The sequence below is a fragment of the Nerophis ophidion genome, linkage group LG24 (assembly GCF_033978795.1).
Source record: "Nerophis ophidion isolate RoL-2023_Sa linkage group LG24, RoL_Noph_v1.0, whole genome shotgun sequence".
Taxonomy (NCBI): domain Eukaryota; kingdom Metazoa; phylum Chordata; class Actinopteri; order Syngnathiformes; family Syngnathidae; genus Nerophis; species Nerophis ophidion.
This window is the reverse complement of record NC_084634.1, coordinates 13,943,190-13,964,697: the sequence shown is the minus strand read 5'-3', so window position 1 is coordinate 13,964,697 and position 21,508 is coordinate 13,943,190. Positions and strand designations below refer to the sequence as shown.

Genomic DNA, 21,508 nt, shown 5'->3' with positions numbered 1-21,508 from the left:
TGATACGGCTATTTATTTTTTTGTATCCAGCTGACTAGTTTTTCACTTCAGGCAACGCAAAAAAAAAAAAAGATGGGCCGCAATTCATAATCATCTTGGAGTAATGACAAATAAGGAGGCAACACCACACAAAGGTTGTTAACGCAAAATTTCCTCTTTGAAAAGACTCTCAAAGTCAAGCCGAACACCTTGAGCAGGGGTGTCAAACTAATTTTAGATCGGGGGCCACATGGAGAAAATCTACTCCCAATTGGGCCAAACTGGTAAAATCACGGCACAATAACTTAAAAATAGACAATTTCGGATTGTTTCCTTTGTTTAAAAATAGAACAAGCACAAATGCATAAATAAGAATGTCTTTAGGTGTTTTTACACTAACATGTTGTGGTTAATAATTTATTTTTCGTTATTTATATTTTCTGAATAAATTATGTTATTAGGTTCATCAGTTAACTAATTGTTAATTTTCACTATCAAGATGAAAAAAATTTAATCAAAATCAAATTACTCGATGTTACGTAGTTTGATCATTTTCCTCGACTGATGTACGAACATCATGTAGTTTATGTTTTAAGTACGTAGCATCAACTACAAAGATACACAGAAATGCTATTGCGACATCCAGTGGACACATTTAGAACAGCTGTTTCTTTCATTCAAAAATTTTAGGTTAATTTTTATACTGTGCAAAATCATCCCATGGGCCGGATAAAACCTGTTCATGGGGCCATACGTTTGACCCCCCTGCCTTAGAGTCATACAACATGGGACGTGACACATGCTAACTATTAGCATGTTAATGTTAGCATGCTAAAATTTAAGTGCAAATTTTTTTTTAGCTCATTTTACACTTTCTTTACCGAATAAAAACCCCTGCTCAGTGGCCTCGTGGTTAGTGTCCGCCCTGAGATTGGTAGGTCGTGAGTTCAAACCCCGGCCGAGTCATACCAAAGACTAGAAAAATGGAACCTATTACCTCCCTGCTTGGCCCTCAGCATCAAGGGTTGGAATTGGGGGTTAGATCACCAAAATGATTCCCGAGCACGGCCAAAGCTGCTGCTCACTGCTCCTCTCACCTCCCAGGGGTGGACCAAGGGGATGGGTCAAATGCAGAGGGTAATTTTACCACACCTAGTGTGTGTGACGAAACACCTTAAAGTCATATAACTTGGAATGTGACATGCTAACTGTTAAAATACTTTGCACGCTAATAAGAGTTTGAAGTGAACATGCTTTACTTACAACCACCCTTCGTCTTTACAGGATGATGTCTTTAACTGCTTTGCACTGCAAACATATTTGACTTGTTTAAGACTTAAAAAAGCCGGTGTTGAATAATGACTTCTCTGCTGTGAGATGTTACATCATGTTGCTGGTGTACAATATCTCGTGCTGATAGAAATGCAAATAAAAAAATGCATTTTTGAACATCTTTAATCTCATCAATTACATAAAGTACCAATCGGTGTATGTATATATATATATATATATATATATATATATATATATATATATATATATATATATACATACATACATATACACAGTGGGGCAAAAAGTATTTAGTCTTCCACCGATTGTGCAAGTTTTCCCACTTAAAATGATGACAGAGGTCTGTAATTTTCATCATAGGTACACTTCAACTGTGGGAGTCTGAATGTGAAAAAAAAAATCCAGGAATTCACATTGTAGGAATTTTAAAGAATTTATTTGTAAATTATGGTGGAAAATAAGTATTTGGTCAACCATTCAAAGCTCTCACTGATGAAAAGAGGTTCAAGCTCAAAATCTCACGATACATGGCCCCATTCATTCTTTCCTTAACACGGATCAATCGTCCTGTCCCCTTAGCAGAAAAACAGCCCCAAAGCATGATGTTTCCACCCCCATGCTTCACAGTAGGTGTGGTGTTCTTGGGAAGCAACTCAGTAGTCTTCTTCCTCCAAACACGACGAGATGAGTTTATACCAAAATGGATACATGGATGATACAGCAGAGGATTGGGAGAATGTCATGTGGTCAGATGAAACCAAAATAGAACTTTTTGGTATAAACAGTCATCATTTTAAGTGGGAAAACTTGCACAATCGGTGGCTGACGAAATACTTATTTGCCCCACTGTACGTACACACAAACACTACATATACACATGTACATACACACACATATATATATACACACACACATACATAGATATACATACATATATGTGTATATATATATATATATATAAATATATATTCTTGTCTTGTTATATTCTTATTTTACTGTTATTCCCATTGTTTTTATTCTTTTTGTAATATTTCTCTATTTTGTTTCCTTTTAAACCCCCATTATTTACTTTTTTTTTTTTTTTAATTGATTTCAACTCTGTACACTGCTGCAGGAATTTTAATTTTCCTGAAGGAACTCTCCTGAAGGAATCAATAAAGTACTATCTATCTATCTATCTACATATATATATATAAATAAACTTATATACAAATATATAAACATATACATATATATACACACACATATATATATATATATATATATATATACACACATACAGTATACACACATACACACACATACAAATACATATACATACATACATATATATAATCCTTGAATACAGTAGTGTATTAAAGAGGGGGACTTAAATTCTAAACAATTCATTCTAATCAAATAAACATTTCAGGAGAGAGTTAGAGCATCTTGCTTTTATCTTCTTCTTATTACCACTGATGAATGATCCAATAACAATCAAACTGGAGGAGAATCTATTTGATCAAGTTATGTTTCAGCGCAGCCGGTGTCAGCTCAGCCCGATGTACTTTTGTCTCCCGGTTTGTTCTTTTTGCACACGTTGCACTCAATCTGATGAAAGTAAATCCGACATCAGACCTCTGGGATGTGTTTTATTGCGAGGTGTGAATTGAAATTCATCAAACATCATCTGCATGCGCAACACCTGTGAAGCCAACCACCGACACAAAACAATTACGGGATGATTTTTTTATGTATTTCTATTTTGCATCGCTGGTCATCTGCCGGCAAGTTATCACATAAATCACCTGGAGGTACCTCGAGTGAGAGAAGTGTTAGCTTTTCATCACGCAGCGTGACATTGAAACGCATATGTCAGCAATACTAAAGACCGATGCAGAAAGTACCGTGATATAATCTTTGATAAGAATACAAATCCAGCCTGCGTAAATGCGCAACACTTTTGTTTGCGTTTGATACTGTGCGCTCTTGAGAAAGAAAGTAAAAGGGCCACACCTGCACAGTATGACGTTTGAGTTACGACAACAGTCCCGGTATGAATTCACCATGACGCCATCGTGCCTCTTAGCGCAAAATCATGTTTGTTTCTCGTGTCGACGAAACAGAAAGTGACGTCATTTAATGATCAAACCATCCAAATGTCGTCATCCCGCGTAGGTCAGACCTGCTTCCTGTTCCTGTCTACTGCGCTAAGCCTTCTGGACGATGTAATTTAAACAAAATTACTCTTGATAAACTTTTAAAAAGAAAAAACTTATATATATACATATATATATATATACACATATATATATATATATACACACTGATAAAGTTGAGGAATGCTCATCAAACACTTATTTGGAACATCCCACAGGTGTGCAGGATAATTGGGAACAGGTGGGTGCCATGATTGGGTATAAAAACAGGTTCCCAAAAAATGCTCAGTCTTTCACAAGAAAGGATGGCGCGAGGTACACCCCTTTGTCCACAACTGCGTGAGCAAATAGTCAAACAGTTTAAGAACAACCTTTCTCAAAGTGCAATTGCAAGACATTTAGGGAATTCCACATCTACGGTCCATAAAATCATCAAAAGGTTCATAGAATCTGGAGAAATCACTCCACGTAAGCGGCATGGCTGGAAACCCACATTGAATGACCGTGACCTTCAATCCCTCAGACGGCAGTGTATCAAAAACTGACAACAATATTGAAAGGATATCACCACATGGGCTCAGAAACACTTGAGAAAACCACTGTCACGAAATACAGTTCGTCGCTACATTTTTAAGTGCAAGTTAAAGCACTACTATGCAAAGCGAAAGCCATTCATCAACAACATCCAGAAATGCCGCCGGCTTCTCTGGGCCCAAGATCATCTAAGATGGACTGATGCAAAGTTGAAAATTATTTTTGGAAATATTTGACATCGTGTCATCCGGACCAAAGGGGAAGCGAACCATCCAGACTATCGACGCAAAGTTCAAAAGCCAGCATTTGTGATGGTATGAGGGGTTCATTAGTGCCCAAGGCATGGGTAACTTACACATCTGTGACGGCACCATTAATGCTGAAAGGTACATACAGGTTTTGGAACAACATATGCTCCCGTCTTTTTCATGGACGCCCCTGCTTATTTCAGCAAGACAATGCCAAGCCACATTCAACACGTGTTACAACAGTGTGGCTTCTAAGTCCAGACCTGTCTCCCATGGAAAAGGTTTGGCGCAATATGAAGCATAAAATACGACAACGGAGACCCCGGACTGTTGAACGACTGAAGCGCTACATAAAACAAGCATGGGAAAGAATTCCACTTTCAAAGCTTCAACAATTAGTATCCTCAGTTCCCAAACGTTTATTGAGTGTTATTAAAAGAAAAGGTGATGTAACACAGTTGTGAACATGCCCTTTCCCAACTACCTTGGCACGTGTTGCAGCCATGACATTGTAAGTTAATTATTTGCGAAAAAAAAAATGATTATGAGTTTGAACATCCAATATCTTATCTTTGTAGTGCATTCAATGGAATATGGGTGGAAAAAGATTTGCAAATCACTGTATTCTGTTTATATTTACACCTAACACAATTTCCCAATTCATATGAAAACAGGGTTTGCGCGCACACACACACACACACATACGTGTTTGGGTGACATATGAGGACTTATGACAAAAACGTGACATATGGGGACATGCCTTTCCAATGGTCCTGCAGGCCTGGGAATCAGACGGTTAGTGAACCAGAATTTTAGAAACACAGTGGTCTATTGAGATTTTTGCAACTCTTTTGTTTTTTTCTGAACCTGATTTTTATGGTACATATGAGGACTTGTCAGGTTTAGGTGCCATATGAAGACCAGAGTGTTTAAGATTTCAAGTTTATGTGACATATGACGACCATGACGTCACAGAGTGTTTAAGATTTCAGGTTCATGTGACATATGATGACCATGACATCACAGAGTGTTTAAGATTTCAAGTTTATGTGACATATGACGACCATGACGTCACAGAGTGTTTAAGATTTCAGGTTCATGTGACATATGACAACCATGACGTCACAGAGTGTTTAAGATTTCAGGTTCATGTGACATATGATGACCATGACGTCACAGAGTGTTTAAGATTTCAAGTTTATGTGACATATGACGACCATGACGTCACAGAGTGTTTAAGATTTCAGGTTCATGTGACATATGATGACCATGACGTCACAGAGTGTTTAAGATTTCAGGTTCATGTGACATATGATGACCATGACATCACAGAGTGTTTAAGATTTCAAGTTTATGTGACATATGACGACCATGACGTCACAGAGTGTTTAAGATTTCAAGTTTATGTGACATATGATGACCATGACGTCACAGAGTGTTAAAGATTTCAGGTTCATGTGACATATGAGGCTAATGACATCAGAGACTTAACAAAACCACCTGAGTTGGTTTAGTTGATGTGTTGTCATTTTAAAAAATCCCAATCCCATGCTACTGTAATCTAAAACCAAGAAGAGTTTAAAAGAAACATGGGTAAAAATGTAATTGTCGATTAAGTGTAACTGAATTGTTTTTGTGGATTTTGTCGCTAAGAATTATCTGGAATAAATACAAAACGCTTGCTGTTTATTTTGCTTTTTTAATTGCTGGTAACATACTCAAACTACCACAGTAGATGTGGGAAAACATTTTTTTCCCCTTTTTTTAATATAATTCTGTTATGGATGTAGTACTTGATGGCAAGCCAATCTCTGTCCTGTAGAGCTACTAGTTCTTTATGGAGGCAGGCTTCACAATCTTTTTTACCTGGTACTTTGGTTCCAGTTACAAAATGCAACATGTGTCATTCAACTGCTTCCACTTCTTCCCCTTTGCAGCTGTCATAAAGGAGACAAAATACAATTTCTTACTGAAGGAAAAATGACTATAACACAGTGAAAAGGTGCAAAACGTAATATAATATTCTAGTAAATGATGTGGATTATTTATTTACCCCGCTTTGGAGTGGACCAAGTGGAAGAAGCTTGAGACATACCCACTTCCAGCGATTTGTCCTGCTGTCAATCTGAAGGGAAGAATTAGAAAACTGTAAAAGTAAACATTTAACATATTGTGCTTTGTGATGCAGCGGAGTATATGTGTTGTCCGTCTATTTATCAATAATGCAGACGAGGAGTGTTGGCTGAGTTCTTAACATTTGCTTTCAGAGCCTGCATATCACAACATACAAGATGCCGTCATGGCGACACAACCTATCCCGGGCTACCGCGCATGCTCGTCACTCCTGTTGCATGCTGGGTAGGGTAGTTCTTTTTTCCCCTGGCTCATAACATTAAACTATAGTACCATGTATATGCGTTCAGTTTATAAAAGCACCAAGCAAACAGATATGGTCATAATTATTTTAAGTCCACTACGCAGAATAAACACAACATTATTAATATTGCTACTACGGATAATTTGATCAAAAATTCCCTAAAACAGCCCACTACCTATAATATAAGTTTTTTAAACATAAGATCCCTGATGAAAAAAAAAATGTTTCTTCTGTTACCTCAGAAATTGCCTGTTCAGATGTTATGATTGTGGCTCAGAGATTTGTATGTAGATTATATTTATTTTCCATAACAAACAAGATAACTTAAATACCCTGGCAGTGGCAATAAGCTTAAATGTTTGTATTTACATTTTTTGAGTTGATTTTCATAAAATTTGCTATTTAACTGCTACTGTTTAACAAGGACTGATTTAAATTGTGTTTGCACAACAAATGTTTTGGCGCTTTTGTTCATGTGGGAGAATATTCCAATAAAGGTGCACTACACACTACTTTTGAATTCATTATTGGGCTTTGCGTATACAATGCAGTTAATCGCGATTAATAAGAGAAATAGTGCGATTAACTTCGATTAAAAATTTTAATCATTGCCCAGCACTAATATATATACAAACCCCGTTTCCATAAAAGTTGGGAAATTGTGTTAGATGTAAATATAAACTGAATACAATGATTTGCAAATCCTTTTCAACCCATATTCAATTGAAAGCATTACAAAGACAACATATTTGATGTTCAAACTCAAACTTTTTTTTTTTTGCAAATAATAATTAACTTGGAATTTCATGGCTGCAACACGTGCCAAAGTAGTTGGGAAAGGGCATGTTCACCACTGTGTTACATCACATTTTCTTTTAACAACACTCAATAAACGTTTGGGAACTGAGGAAACTAATTGTTGAAGCTTTGAAAGTGGAATTCTTTACCATTCTTGCTTGATGTAAAGCTTAAGTTGTCGTGTTTTACGCTTCATAATGCGCTACACATTTTCGATGGGAGACATGTCTGGACTGCAGGCGGGCCAGGAAAGTACCCGCACTCTTTTACTACGAAGACACGCTGTTGTAACACGTGGCTTGGCATTGTTTTGCTGAAATAAGCAGGGGCGTCCATGATAATGTTGCTTGGATGACAACATATGTTGCTCCAAAACCTGTATGGACCATTCAGCATTAATGGTGCCTTCTCAGATGTGTAAGTTACCCATGCTTTGGGCACTAATACACCCCCATACCATCACACATGCTGGCTTTTGAACTTTGCGCCGGATGGTTATTTTCCTCTTTGTTCCGGAGAACACCACGTCCACAATTTCCATATATAATTTGAAATGTGGACTCGTCAGACCACAGAACACTTTTCCACTTTGCATCAGTCCATCCTAGATGAGCTCGGGCCCAGCGAAGCCCGCGGCGTTCCTCTGTCATGTTGATAAATGGCATTTGCTTTGCATAGTAGAGTTTTAACTTGCATTTACAGATGTAGCGACCAACTGTAGTAACTGACAGTGGTTTTCTGAAGTATTTCTGAGCCCATGTGGTGATATCTTTTACACACTGATGTCGGTTTTTAATGCAGTACATCGCTTACGTGCAGTGATTTCTCCAGATTCTCTGAACCTTTTGATAATTTTACGGACCGTAGATGGTAAAATCCCTAAATTCTTTGCAAAAAAAATGTTTAGCAGTTTTAACATCAAATATGTTGTCTTTGTAGCATATTCAACAGAATTGGGGTTGAAAATTATTTGCAAATCATTGTATCCTGTTTATATGTACATCTAACACAATTTCCCAACTCATATGGAAACGGGGTTTGAATGTATTTATATAAATATAGCCTATTATTTGCGCACTATTTACAAGTTATGTACCAAAAACACGACCACCGAAAAAATACTTTGATCAATGAAAACAGCGCTGCAAAAACCGGCTGTAAACAAGAGCCACTGCATTTTATGAATTGAAACACTCATTTTAAAGCTTTGACATTAACATTTTAACACACACTAATCTGGTTCAGAAAATATGAGGACCTTATATGAAACACACTTTCTTGGTTCAAACAATATGAGGACATGACGAGTGCTCACATGTAGAATTTATGTTGTTGACTTGTAACATCTCCTGTTTTGCTAAACATGAGTTCCAAACTCCCTACTGACTAACATGGATGTACCCTTACGAAAATGTTGTCATATAAACTGATCTGTGAGAGATTAAAATTAATAAATGTCTTTCAAAATATAGGTTGGGTCAAATTTAGAGCAGATATAGTAAAAATAGACATGTAATAACCTGTTGGAGGGATGAAGTCGGTTTATGGCTGTCATCTGAATCTAGAGAATGTTGAGATAGAACCTCAACAGTTGGTTTCTGCAACAAAACACAAAAATATAATGTCATAACTAATTAATTATAACATTCTCACAACTTTTTGTTGATAAAAATCTGAGCATACAATGCCAGATAAAGGGTAAAGATTATTACAGAGTTTCAGCTCTTAGACAATTCATTAAGAATGTAACACACACAAAAATCTGGTTCAGAAAATATGAGGACCTGAATTGAGACACTCATTTTAAAGCTTTGACATTAACATTGTAACACACATTTTCTGGTTCAGAAAATATGAGGACCTTATATGAAACACACCTAAGTCTTTCTTGCTTCAAACAATATAAGGACATGACGAGTGCTCACATGTAGAATTTATGTTGTTGACTTGTAACATCTCCTGTTTTGCTAAACATGAGTTCTAAACTTTCTACTGACTAACATGGATGTACCCTTGCGAAAAAGTTGTCATATAAACTGATCTGTGAGAGATTAAAATAAATAAATGTCTTTCAAAATATAGGTTGGGTCAAATTTAGAGCAGATATAGTAAAAATAGACATGTAATAACCTGTTGGAGGGATGAAGTCAGTTAATGGCTCACATCTGAATCTGGAGAATGTTGAGATGGAACCTCAACAGTTGGTTTCTGCAACAAAACACAAAAATATAATGTCAGAACTAATTAATTATAACATTATCAGCACTTTTTGTGGATAAAACTCTGAGCATACAATGCCAGATAAATAGTAGAGATTATTACAGAGTTTCAGCTCTTAGACAATTAATTAAGAATATAAAACACACTAAAATCTGGTTCAGAAAATATGAGGACCTGAATTGAGACACACATTTTAAAGCTTGGACATTAACATTGTAACACACACTAATCTGGTTTAGAAAATATGAGGACCTTATATGAAACACACCTAAGTCTTTCTTGGTTCAAACAATATAAGGACATGACGAGGGGTCACATGTAGAATGTATGTTGTTGACTTGTAACATCTCCTGTTTTGCTAAACATGAGTTCCAAACTCCTTACTGACTAACATGGATGTACTCTTACGAAAATGTTGTCATATAAACTGATCTGTGAGAGATTAAAATTAATAAATGTCTTTCAAAATATAGGTTGGGTCACATTTAGAGCAGATATAGTAAAAATAGACTTGTAATAACCTGTTGGAGGGATGAAGTCGGTTTATCGCTCACATCTGAATCTGGAGAATGTTGAGATAGAACCCCAACAGTTGGTGTCTGCAACAAAACACAAAAATATAATGTCAGAACTAATTAATTATAACATTAACAACCACTTTTGGTTGATAATATTCTGAGCATATAATTCTACATAAACAGTAAAGATTATTATAGCGTTTTAGCTCTTAGACTATTATTTAAGAATGTAACATTCACTAAAATGTGGTTCAGAAAATATGAGGACCTGGATTGAAACACTCATTTTAAAGCTTTGAATTAAACATTGTAACACACACTAATGTGGTTCAGAAAAATATGAGGACCTTATATGAAACACACTGAAGTCTTTTTTAGTTCAAACAATATGAGTACATGACAAGTGATCACATATAGAATTCATGTTGCTGACCTGTAACATCTCCTGTTTTGCTAAACATGAGTTGTAAATTCCACAGACTAACATGGATGTACGCTTAAAAAATGTTGTCATATAAACTGATCTGTGAGAGGTTAAAAGGATTAAATGTATTTTGAAGTATAGGTTGTGTCAAGTTTTTAGCAGATATAGGGCAGCACGGTGGAACAGGGGTAAGTGCATGTGCGTCACAAATCGAAGGTCCTGAGTAGTCCTGAGTTAAATCCTGGGCTCGTGATCTTTCTGTGTGGAGTTTGCATGTTCTCCCCGTGACTGCGTGGGTTCCCTCCGGGTACTCCGGCTTCATCTTACCTCCAAAGACATGCACCTGGGGATAGGTTGATTGGCAACACTAAATTGGCCCTAGTGTGTGAATGTGAGTGTAAATGTTGTCTATTTGTGTTGGCCGTGTAATGAGGTGGCGACTTGTCCAGGGTGTACTCCGCCTTCCGCCCGAATGCAGCTCAGATAGGCTCAAGCACACCCCGCCAACCCAAAAAAGGGACAGGTAGTAGAAAATGGATGGATGGATGGATAGTAAAATAGTCAAGTAATAACCTGTTGGAGGGATGAAGTCGGTTTATCGCTCACATGAATCTAGAGAATGTTGAGATAGAACATCAACAGTTGGTGTCTGCAACAAAACACATAAAAATAATGTTAGAACTTATTAATTATAACATTATCAGCACTTTTTGTTGTTAACATTATGAGCATATAATGCCAGATAAATAGTAAAGATATTTATAGAGGGTTTCTGTCTCTTGTCCCGCTCATGTCTTGAGATGAACTTCCCTCGGTACTCGACCACAAAAGAACCTTTTTAAATTGATGCAAGAGCAAATACACCATATCCTGATAAAACAGTTTATCAATTAACAATGTTTGGAATATCTGTTTTAAAAAGCAATAATAATAGTCGTTACTTGACTAAAAATTCTATTACAAACAGAATTACTCTTTCATAAATGTAAATAATTATTAAATTAAGTACAAACCCCGTTTCCATATGAGTTGGGAAATTGTGTTAGATGTAAATATAAACAGAATACAATGATTTGCCAATCCTTTTCAACCCATATTCAGTTGAATATGCTACAAAGACAACATATGTTTGCTTGTGTATCGGCTGGGGACATCTCTGCGATGCTGATCCGCCTCCGCTTGGGATGGTTTCCTGCTGGCTCCGCTGTGAACGGGACTCTCGCTGCTGTGTTGGATCCGCTTTGGACTAGACTCTTGCGACTGTGTTGGATCCATTGTGGATTAAACTTTCACAGTATCATGTTAGACCCGCTCGACATCCATTGCTTTCCTCCTCTCTAAGGTTCTCATAGTCATTATTGTCACCGACGTCCCACTGGGTGTGAGTTTTCCTTGCCCTTATGTGGGCCTACCGAGGATGTCGTAGTGGTTTGTGCAGCCCTTTGAGACACTAGTGATTTAGGGCTATATAAGTAAACATTGATTGATTGACTGATATTTGATGTTCAAACTGATAAACATTTTTTTGGTGCAAATAATCATTAACTTTAGAAATTGATGCCAGCAACACGCAACAAACAAGTTGGGAAAGGTGGCAATAAATACTGATAAAGTTAAGAAATGCTCATCAAACACTTATTTGGGACATCCCACAGGTGTGAAGGCTAATTTGGAACAGGTGGGTGCCATGATTGGCTATAAAAACAGCTTCCCAAAAAATGCTCAGTCTTTCACAGGAAAGGATGGGGCGAGGTACACCCCTTTGTCCACAACTGCGTGAGCAAATAGTCAAACAGTTTAAGAACAACCTTTCTCAAAGTGCAATTGCAAGAAATTTAGGGATTTCAACATCTACGCTCCATAATATCATCAAAAGGTTCAGAGAATCCGGAGAAATCACTCCACGTAAGCGGCATGTCTGGAAACCAACATTGAATAACTGTGACCTTCGATCCCTCAGACGGCACTGTATCAAAAACCGACATCAATCTCTAAAGGATATCACCACATGAGTTCAGGAACACTTCAGAAAACCACTGTCACTAAATACAGTGTGTTGCTATATCTGTAAGTGCAAGTTAAAGCTCTATTATGCAAAGCGAAAGCCAATTATCAACATCCAGAAACGCCGCCGGCTTCTCTGGGCCCGAGATCATCTAAGATGGGCTGATGCAAAGTGGAAAGGTGTTCTGTGGTCTAACGAGCCCACATTTCAAATTATTTTTGGAAATATTGGACACCGTTTCATCCGGACCAAAGGGGAAGCGAACCATCTAGAATGTTATCGACGCAAAGTTCAAAAGCCAGCATCTGTGATGGTATGGGGGTGCATTAGTGCCCAAGGCATGGGTAACTTACACATCTGTAAGTTACCCATCTGTTTGGAACAACATTTGCTGCCATTTAAGCGCCGACTTTTTCATGTACGCCCCTGCTTATTTCAGCAAGACAATGCCAAGCCACATTCAGCACGTGTTCAGCTTCATAAAAAAAGAGTGCAGGTACTTTCCTGGCCGGCCTGCAGTCCTATCAAAAATGTGTGGTGCATTATGAAGCGTAAAATACGACAGAGGAGACTGAAGCTCTACATAAAACAAGAATGGGAAAGAATTCCACCTTCCAAGCTTCAACAATTAGTTTCCTCAGTTCCCAAACGGTTATTGAGTGTTGTTGAAAGAAAAGGTGATGTAACACAGTGGTGAACATGCCCTTTCCCAACTACTTTGGCACGTATTGCAGCCATGAAATTCTAAGTTAATTATTATTTGTAAAAAAAATTATTCCCTTTGGATTTACATCTAAGACAATTTCCCAACTCATATGGAAACGGGTTTTGTAATTAATGTGTTACTTGAAAAAGAAAAGTTTTAAATATCTTGCATATGCAGTTGAGAGACATTTCATGAGAGCAGAGTGTGTGTGTGCCTTTAAAAAGCTGTGCCTTTTGCCAAGTGACGTGGGACTTCAGCGCCCAGACATCGCAGAATAGTTCAGCTGTATTTTTTAGCTTAGCAGTGGCAGTTAAGATAGTTCTGTTGAATGTTTTTGTTTGTGTGTGGATGAGGCCTCTTTCTATTTGATATCGTGTTCGTAATTACTTCCGGGGGTTGCTTTCATTAGTAAAAAGATATTACCTGCACTAACCCTTCTGTGCTTCTAACGCTGTCTTGTTGACATACAATCACATCAAAAGTAGCATGCCACATTACATAAAACGCATCGTAACAGCGTTGTAGCGTACATAAAAGTTATTAGCTTACTCGTTACCGGTAAAAGTAACAGCATTAGTAACATCGTTTTCATATACCGCTGTTATACCATCCATCCATCCATCCATCATCTTCCGCTTTTCCGAGGTGGGGTCGCGGTGGCAGCAGCCTAAGCAGGGAAGCCCAGACTTCCCTCTCCCCAGCCACTTCGTCTAGCTCTTCCCGGGGGATCCCGAGACGTTCCCAGGCCAGCCGGGAGACATAGTCTTCCCAACGTGTCCTGGGTCTTCCCCGTGGCCTCCTACCGGTTGGACGTGCCCTAAACACCTCCCTAGGGAGGCGTTCAGGTGGCATCCTGACCAGATGCCCGAACCACCTCATCTGGCTCCTCTCCATGTGGAGGAGCAGCGGCTTTACTTTGAGTTCCTCCCGGATGGCAGAGCTTCTCACCCTATCTCTAAGGGAGAGCACCCCTACCCGGTGGAGGAAACTCATTTGGGCCGCTTGTACCCGTGATCTTATCCTTTCGGTCATGACCCAAAGCTCATGACCATAGGTGAGGATGGGAACGTAGATCGACCGGTAAATTGAGAGCTTTGCCTTCCGGCTCAGCTCCTTCTTCACCACAACGGATCGATACAACGTCCGCATTACCGAAGACCCCACACCGATCCGCCTGTCGATCTCACGATCCACTCTTCCCCCACTCGTGAACAAGACTCCGAGGGGCCATAGAGGTCGGGTGCATTGTGAACTGGGTGGCAGCCGAAGGCAGGGCACTTGGCGGTCCGATCCTCGGCTACAGAAGCTAGCTCTTGGGACGTGGAACGCTGTTATTCCAAACACTTCTAATTAAAGCCATATAATACAACCTCTATTAGACTGTAAGGAAATGATCCAAATGAGATGTTGATCCAGTTACCATTGATATGTTACATAACAAGACATACCTTTCCAATCATTGATCCACTGGGCCTTAAAACAAGACTTGTCACATCCAGATCAAATATACCCGGTAGCTTCAGCCTCAGGATTACGTCTCGCTCTTCTTTTGGGCACGATGTCTATATCATGTGTTGATGCGCCTAACAAATCCACACATAAAAATGAAAAAAGTCAGTGACACAGAAATAAAACAAAGAACCAAACCCTTCAAAAACTGTTAAATTTAGGCTCAATGCAGACATGAAGCTTCTCAAACAAAGTAGTAATGAAACAATATCAGTAACATGCCAAGTCCACAGTGCTTATCAGCTTGAAATATTTGTATTTGAGAAAAAGTATAAACAATTTGAAGAACTCTAGTCTGTCTTGTTTAAAATTAAGAAAAGGTTTACTAGCATAGATCAAGGGTGATGGGTCAAATGCAGAGAATAATTTCACCACACCTAGTATGTGTGTGACAATCACTGCTACTTATAATCTTCCATGCAACTTTAAAAAAAAAAATTTAAATGCCTTGGCCTTGGCCCAGAACTGAAATGCTTAATTTGACCTCATAAAATCAAATCTGATTGCAATTAATAACAACAAACATTTAACTGTTGTTTACAATGAACTATTTTCCTATGTTAAAAAACATTGGTCTATTTAATTACGTTAAACTCCATTTTATGCTCACCTGATTCAACCATGCTGCCGAAGACTGTCAAAGATGGTTTGTGGCCAAGATAGATGTCCCCCTCCGGTGATGCAGGTCCCGGAAGTGCTGTTCACTGAGCGCTCTGTTGTGCTCAAAATCGTGTGTGAAGTTTTGTATTTCGATTATAAATGGTCCTTTTGGAAAACCCTTTTTATATATATATTCAATATTAAGTGTGATACGTGAGCTGTATAACTTCCATGAGGAAAATAATTAACTAGTGATTTAGCCATCTGTTAGGATCAGACATCATCCAACGGCCAATCAGGCGGCGCCTAACTGAAAATTGGACCAATCAGACGCCGAGACTCTTCACAGTGGGCGGAAGTAACCATCTTGAATACAATGTGAAGTGAATACCTCCAAAAACAATCCCCAATTGAATCCAAAATTTGTCCCAAAGATAAAAATACCAAAATCATGTGCTATTGTAACCATTTGAAAATATTAAATACTGTATGTAGTTTGAATTCCATTTGAATTATCGCCTTTGTCTCAATCAAGGTTGAAGGTTTTTTTTCAGGCACATTTAAAGTAATTATTGTGCGGCATTGTATTTTAGACAACAGAATAGAAAAAAGCCCAATACAGTAAAATACTGAATCAAACCGATTAAATCATCACCATAATCCCTTTATTATTGATTGTCTAGCCCAAATCCTCTCCAGATAAACCAAATGAATAGATAAAACTAACATAAAAAAGGTTGAGATCATCAGATCAGTTGAAAATGTGTTATTTGATTTAGATTTCAAAAGTATGTTCATTGCTGTAATGATTATATGTTTTTCAAATGTTGGAGTGTGTGAGTTTCTGCCCCACACGACATATGAGGACATATGACATATGAGGACAAGTGTGTGTGTGTGTGTGTCATAATAGCAAAGATGGCCACTAGGGGCAAAATCGAAAGTGACCCAAAAAATTACACACACTTTCACACACTTTTTCTGAAAATTTGACAAATGAAGACTTTAGAGATTTTTGGTCTGGGAACATGCTGGGAGGGTCTAGAACACGATAGCATTGCGGGAAATATGGGGACATGGAAAATGTCCCCATATTTCAACAGGTCCTCATATGTAAGGTGAAATTTCATAAAAATGTCCCCATATGTCACTTTGACAAACGCACACACACACACACACACACACACACACACACACACACACACACACACACACACACACACACACACACACACACGCACACACACGCACACACACACACACACACACACACACACACACACACAAAATTCCATTGCCCGGATCAAGTTTTGTTGCCATCCATCCATCCATTTTCTACCGCTTATTCCCTTTCGGGGTCGCGGGGGGCGCTGGCGCCTATCTCAGCTACAATCGGGCAGAAGGCGGGGTACACCCTGGACAAGTTGCCTTGGGTGCTAATTAGATCACCTGCCTCTCATTAGTGGTCAGGACACTCCACAATCTGCCTAGCAGTCTTATTTTCAACCATTATTTTTTTTTCTACTTTCTTCTTGACCCTGTTGTTTAATAAGCCTTTACCGTAGCTTCCCCTGCCATCGGCACACTTTTGTATTTACTCCTATTTTGGCTTGATTATTGGAATAAATCACCTTTCCTACCTGCATGTCGCTTCTGAACGTCCTTCTGCGTCTTGCGGAAACGACTACCGCAAAATGATGTGACCCCCGACGTGACAAGACTGCGGCTTGAGGCAGGAATGATTAGTAAGCGGGAGCAGGTGTGGGTCCCTATCCACTAATCAGAGGCAGGTGACAAAAAACAGCAACCATGGCAACAAAGAAAACAAACAAGAGTGCTGAAACTGAAATAAGAAAATACTAAACTAAACTAAACATGATCAGGGCAACAGATCATGACATATATGTATGTATGTATGTATGTATATATGTATATTAAAAAATATATATATACATATATTTATTTATTTAGCATATTTTCTAAATAGCAAAAAATATTTTTTAATTTATTGTAAGTATGTGGCCCTCGGTGGCAAACATTTGGACACCCTTGCCTTAAGACATAAGTTTAGCACAAAACAAGCGTTAGTCGGTCAGTTTTGACAGCTAAATGCTCCAATCTGACAGGCGGTCCGGCCTCTTATAAAGTGCTGAGCTGAGGTAGTAGCAGGGGACAGAAGAGAGAATTTGGTAGGAAACAGCGTTATAAATAATCCTCTGCCCTCCCCCAGCTGCATTCAGATGGCAAGGAGCGACACGGAAAGAAGACGGAAGACCTGAAATAGCCTCCTGAAATAGCCCCCAGCATCCTGGGAGAGAAGCCTGCCTCTGCCTGCAGTTCATTCTCAACCCCCCCATCTTTAAATGTGTGTGTGGTCATGTGACCGTGCATGGAAATAGATGTGTGTGTGTGTGTGTGTGTTGAGACACTTCCCTTCTTTCTTGATTTGATTTCAATGAAAGCCGCCCGGTTTAATTGAGGCATCAAAGAGAAAATCCAAGTCAAGCAAGGATTTATGGGCAAAACATTTCATGTATTCACCCACTCATGTTTATTCATTTATGACAGGGCTATAGTCATGTTAAATAATGTTTCCTTTTAGTTGCTTGCAGTATTCATTAGCTGGCGTCTTGCCTGAGGTGTAACTACTTATAATGCTTGAAAAGACGTTTTGCCGGCGAATGTTATTGACGGAGCCGTGTGGATTTTTAAAATTATTTACTCCATATTCTTCACTTCAACTACAGTGTCAACGGTGCACAATCAAGGATGGGTGTAGTTTGCATTTGAACTGATATAATGAATCCTGCCGGAGATTAAACAAGAATTAATTTATTCACATCTAAATCGGGATTGTTATTTATCAATTAATCAATTCATAATTTTTTTAAATCGATTAAAAAAAAATTGTACACACATATATATATATATATATATATATATACACACACACAGTGGGGCAAAAAAGTATTTAGTCAGCCACCGATTGTGCAAGTTCTCCCACTTAAAATGATGATAGAGGTATGTAATTTTCATCATAGGTACACTTCAACTGTGAGAGACAGAATGTGAAAAAAAAATATCCAGGAATTCACATTGCAGGAATTTTAAATAATTTATTTGTAAATTATGGTGGAAAATACGTATTTGGTCAACCATTCAAAGCTCTCACTGATGGAAGGAGGTTTTGGCTCAAAATCTCACGATACATGGCCCCATTCATTCTTTCCTTAACACGGATCAATCGTTCTGCCCCCTTAGCAGAAAAACAGCCCCAAAGCATGATGTTTCCACCCCCATGCTTCACAGTAGGTCTGGTGTTCTTGGAATGCAACTCAGAATTTTTCTTCCTACAAACACGACGAGTTGAGTTTATACCAAAATGGATACATGGATGATATAACAGAGGATTGGGAGAATGTCATGTGGTCAGATGAAACCAAAATATAACTTTTTGGTATAAACTCAACTCGTGTTTGGAGGAAGAAGAATACCGAGTTGCATCCCAAGAACACCAAACCTACTGTGAAGCATGGGGGTGGAAACATGTTTTTCTGCTAAGGGGACAGGACGATTGATCCGTGTTAAGGAAAGAATGAATGGGGCCATGTATCGTAAGATTTTGAGCCAAAACCTCCTTCCATCAGTGAGAGCTTTGAATGGTTGACCAAATACTTATTTTCCACCATAATTTACAAATAAATTCTTTAAAATTCCTACAATGTGAAATCCTGGATTTTTTTCCCACATTCTGTCTCTCAGAGTTGAAGTGTACCTATGATGAAAATTACAGACATCTGTCATAATTTTAAGTGGGAGAACTTGCACAATCGGTGGCCGACTAAATATGTTTTTGCCCCACTGTATATATATATATATATATATATATATATATATATACACACACACACACAATAAAAAATATGCTAAATATTAATGTGTAAATAACTCATTTTACAACATATATACCTGTGGCTTATAGTCCGGTGCAGCTTATAGATGGGTAAACCTTGTTTTTTCTCAAATTTAGTGGGTGGGACTAAAATACCAGCGCGCTCAATAGTCTGAAAAATACTGTACTTAAATATCCCTGTTTCATTGTACTGTTTTTATACAACATTTATGATTCAAAACATTGTTTTTCTTTTAAAAATGCATTTTACATGGCAAAAATGTGCTATTTCGGGAGGACAAGCAGCAATCAAATGCACAATTTGAGGTGTTATAGAACCATTGGAACTCGCAAGTTGAGGTATTATATGCACAATATTGCCAAAAGTATTTTTTCACCTTACTTGACTCACATATGAACTTGAAGTACCATCCCATTTCTAACCCATAGGGTTCAATATGATATCGGGCCACCTTTTTTCAGCTATTACAGCTTCAACTCTTCTGGGAAGGCTGTCCACAAGGTTGCGGAGTGTGTTTATAGGAATTTTCCACCATTCTTCCAAAAGTGCACTGATGTTGGTTGAGAAGGCCTGGCTCTCAGTCTCCGTTCTAATTCATCCCAAAGGTGTTCTATCAGCTTCAGGTCAGGACTCTGTACAGGCCAGTCAAGTTCACCCACACCAGACTCTGTCATCCACGTCTTTATGGACCTTGCTTTGTGCACTGGTGCACAGTCATATTGGAAAAGGAAGGTGGCCCACTCCAAACTGTTCCCACAAGGTTTGGAGGATGGAATTGTCCAAAATGTTTTGCTATCCTGGAGCATTCAAAGTTCCTTTCACTGGAACTAAGGGGCCAAGCCCAACCCTTTAAAAAAAAACCCCACACCATAATTGCTCTTCCACCAAATTTCACACTCTGCACAATGCAGTCCAAAATATACCGCTCTCCTGGCAACATCCAAACCCAGACTGGTCCATCAGATTGCCAGATGGAAAAGCATGAATAATCACTCCAGGGAACGCGTCTCCAATGCTCTCCCGTCCAAAGGCAAAACCCAGTAACTCAATTTTGGTCAAAACTGAGCTGATAATAATTTTGGAGTTACTAGGTGATATGCTTTACATTTGTGTATGCGATATTGTAATTTGTGTTAGGAACCCGCATGGCTGCAGTTGTGTGTCTCTAGTATGCAATAATCCAGGAGAGTTGAGGGAAGGTAAGAATATTTAATACTTTTAAGAAAATAACAAAAGCAAACATAAAGCAGTCGTGCAGATAAACGTTCTCAACATAGATTTCATCCTCGAGCACTGAGGAGTGTTCGAGTGAAACATAAATAGACACTAGTGTGATTGACAGCAGGTGTGAACCGCTGCCAATCTTCGAAAAGAGAAAAACAGTGCTTCGTGAATAAAACAGGAAATACAACAAAATAAGAGCACTGAACAGGAAGTAAATACAAAAACCCGAAAAACTAACAGAATTTTTTTATTTTTATATATATATATATATATATTTTTTTTTTACTTTGTCATGAAAAAGGGAGGTTGTTGTCATGAAAATGGGAGGTTTTTTAGGTTTGTGCATTAATTGTAAGTGTAGCTTGTGTTTTTTATGTTGATTTAATAAAAATAAAAAATAAAAAATAATTCTGCTTTACACCAGTGGTCCCCAACCGCTTAATTATTTGTCCCGCGGCCTTTTTTTTTTTTTTTTTTTTCTTTGTCATGAAAAAGGGACGTTTTTGTGGTTGGTGCACTAATTGTAAGTGTACATTGTTTTTTATGTTGATTTAATGAAAAAAAAAAAAATAATAATAAAAAAAATAAAAAAAAATATATATATATATATATATATATATACATATTTAAAAAAAAAAAAAAAAAAAAATTCTTCTGCGGCCCGGTACCAATCGGGCCACGGCCTTACCGGACCACTGCTTTACACCATTGCATCCCACGCTTTGCATTGGACTTGGTGATGTATGGCTTGGATGCAGCTGCTTGGCCATGGAAACCCATTGCATGAAGCTCTCTGCGTACTGTACGTGAGCTAATTGGACGGTCACATGACGTTTGGAGCTCTGTAGCAACTGACTGTGCAGAAAGTCGGCGACCTCTTTGCATTATGCGCTTCAGCATCCGCTGACCCCTCTGTCAGTTTTCGTGGCCTACAACTTGGTGGCTGAGTTGCTGTTGTTCCCAAACTCTTCTATTTTCTTTGGAATATTTAGGAGGGAGGACATTTCAGCCAGTAAATGCC

General features: G+C 38.3%; 1 long non-coding RNA gene across 1 annotated transcript; it reads right to left on the bottom strand.

The window, feature by feature from the left end:
- Positions 1-5,442: 5,442 nt before the first annotated feature.
- Positions 5,443-16,628, bottom strand: LOC133542238 (uncharacterized). The gene is made up of 8 exons (XR_009804098.1): positions 15,360-16,628; positions 14,689-14,823; positions 11,103-11,178; positions 10,109-10,186; positions 9,498-9,575; positions 8,888-8,965; positions 6,246-6,317; positions 5,443-6,129 (listed from the first exon to the last, which is right to left on the bottom strand). It is a non-coding gene; the product is annotated as an uncharacterized LOC133542238 (long non-coding RNA).
- Between the last annotated feature and the right edge of the window lie 4,880 nt (positions 16,629-21,508).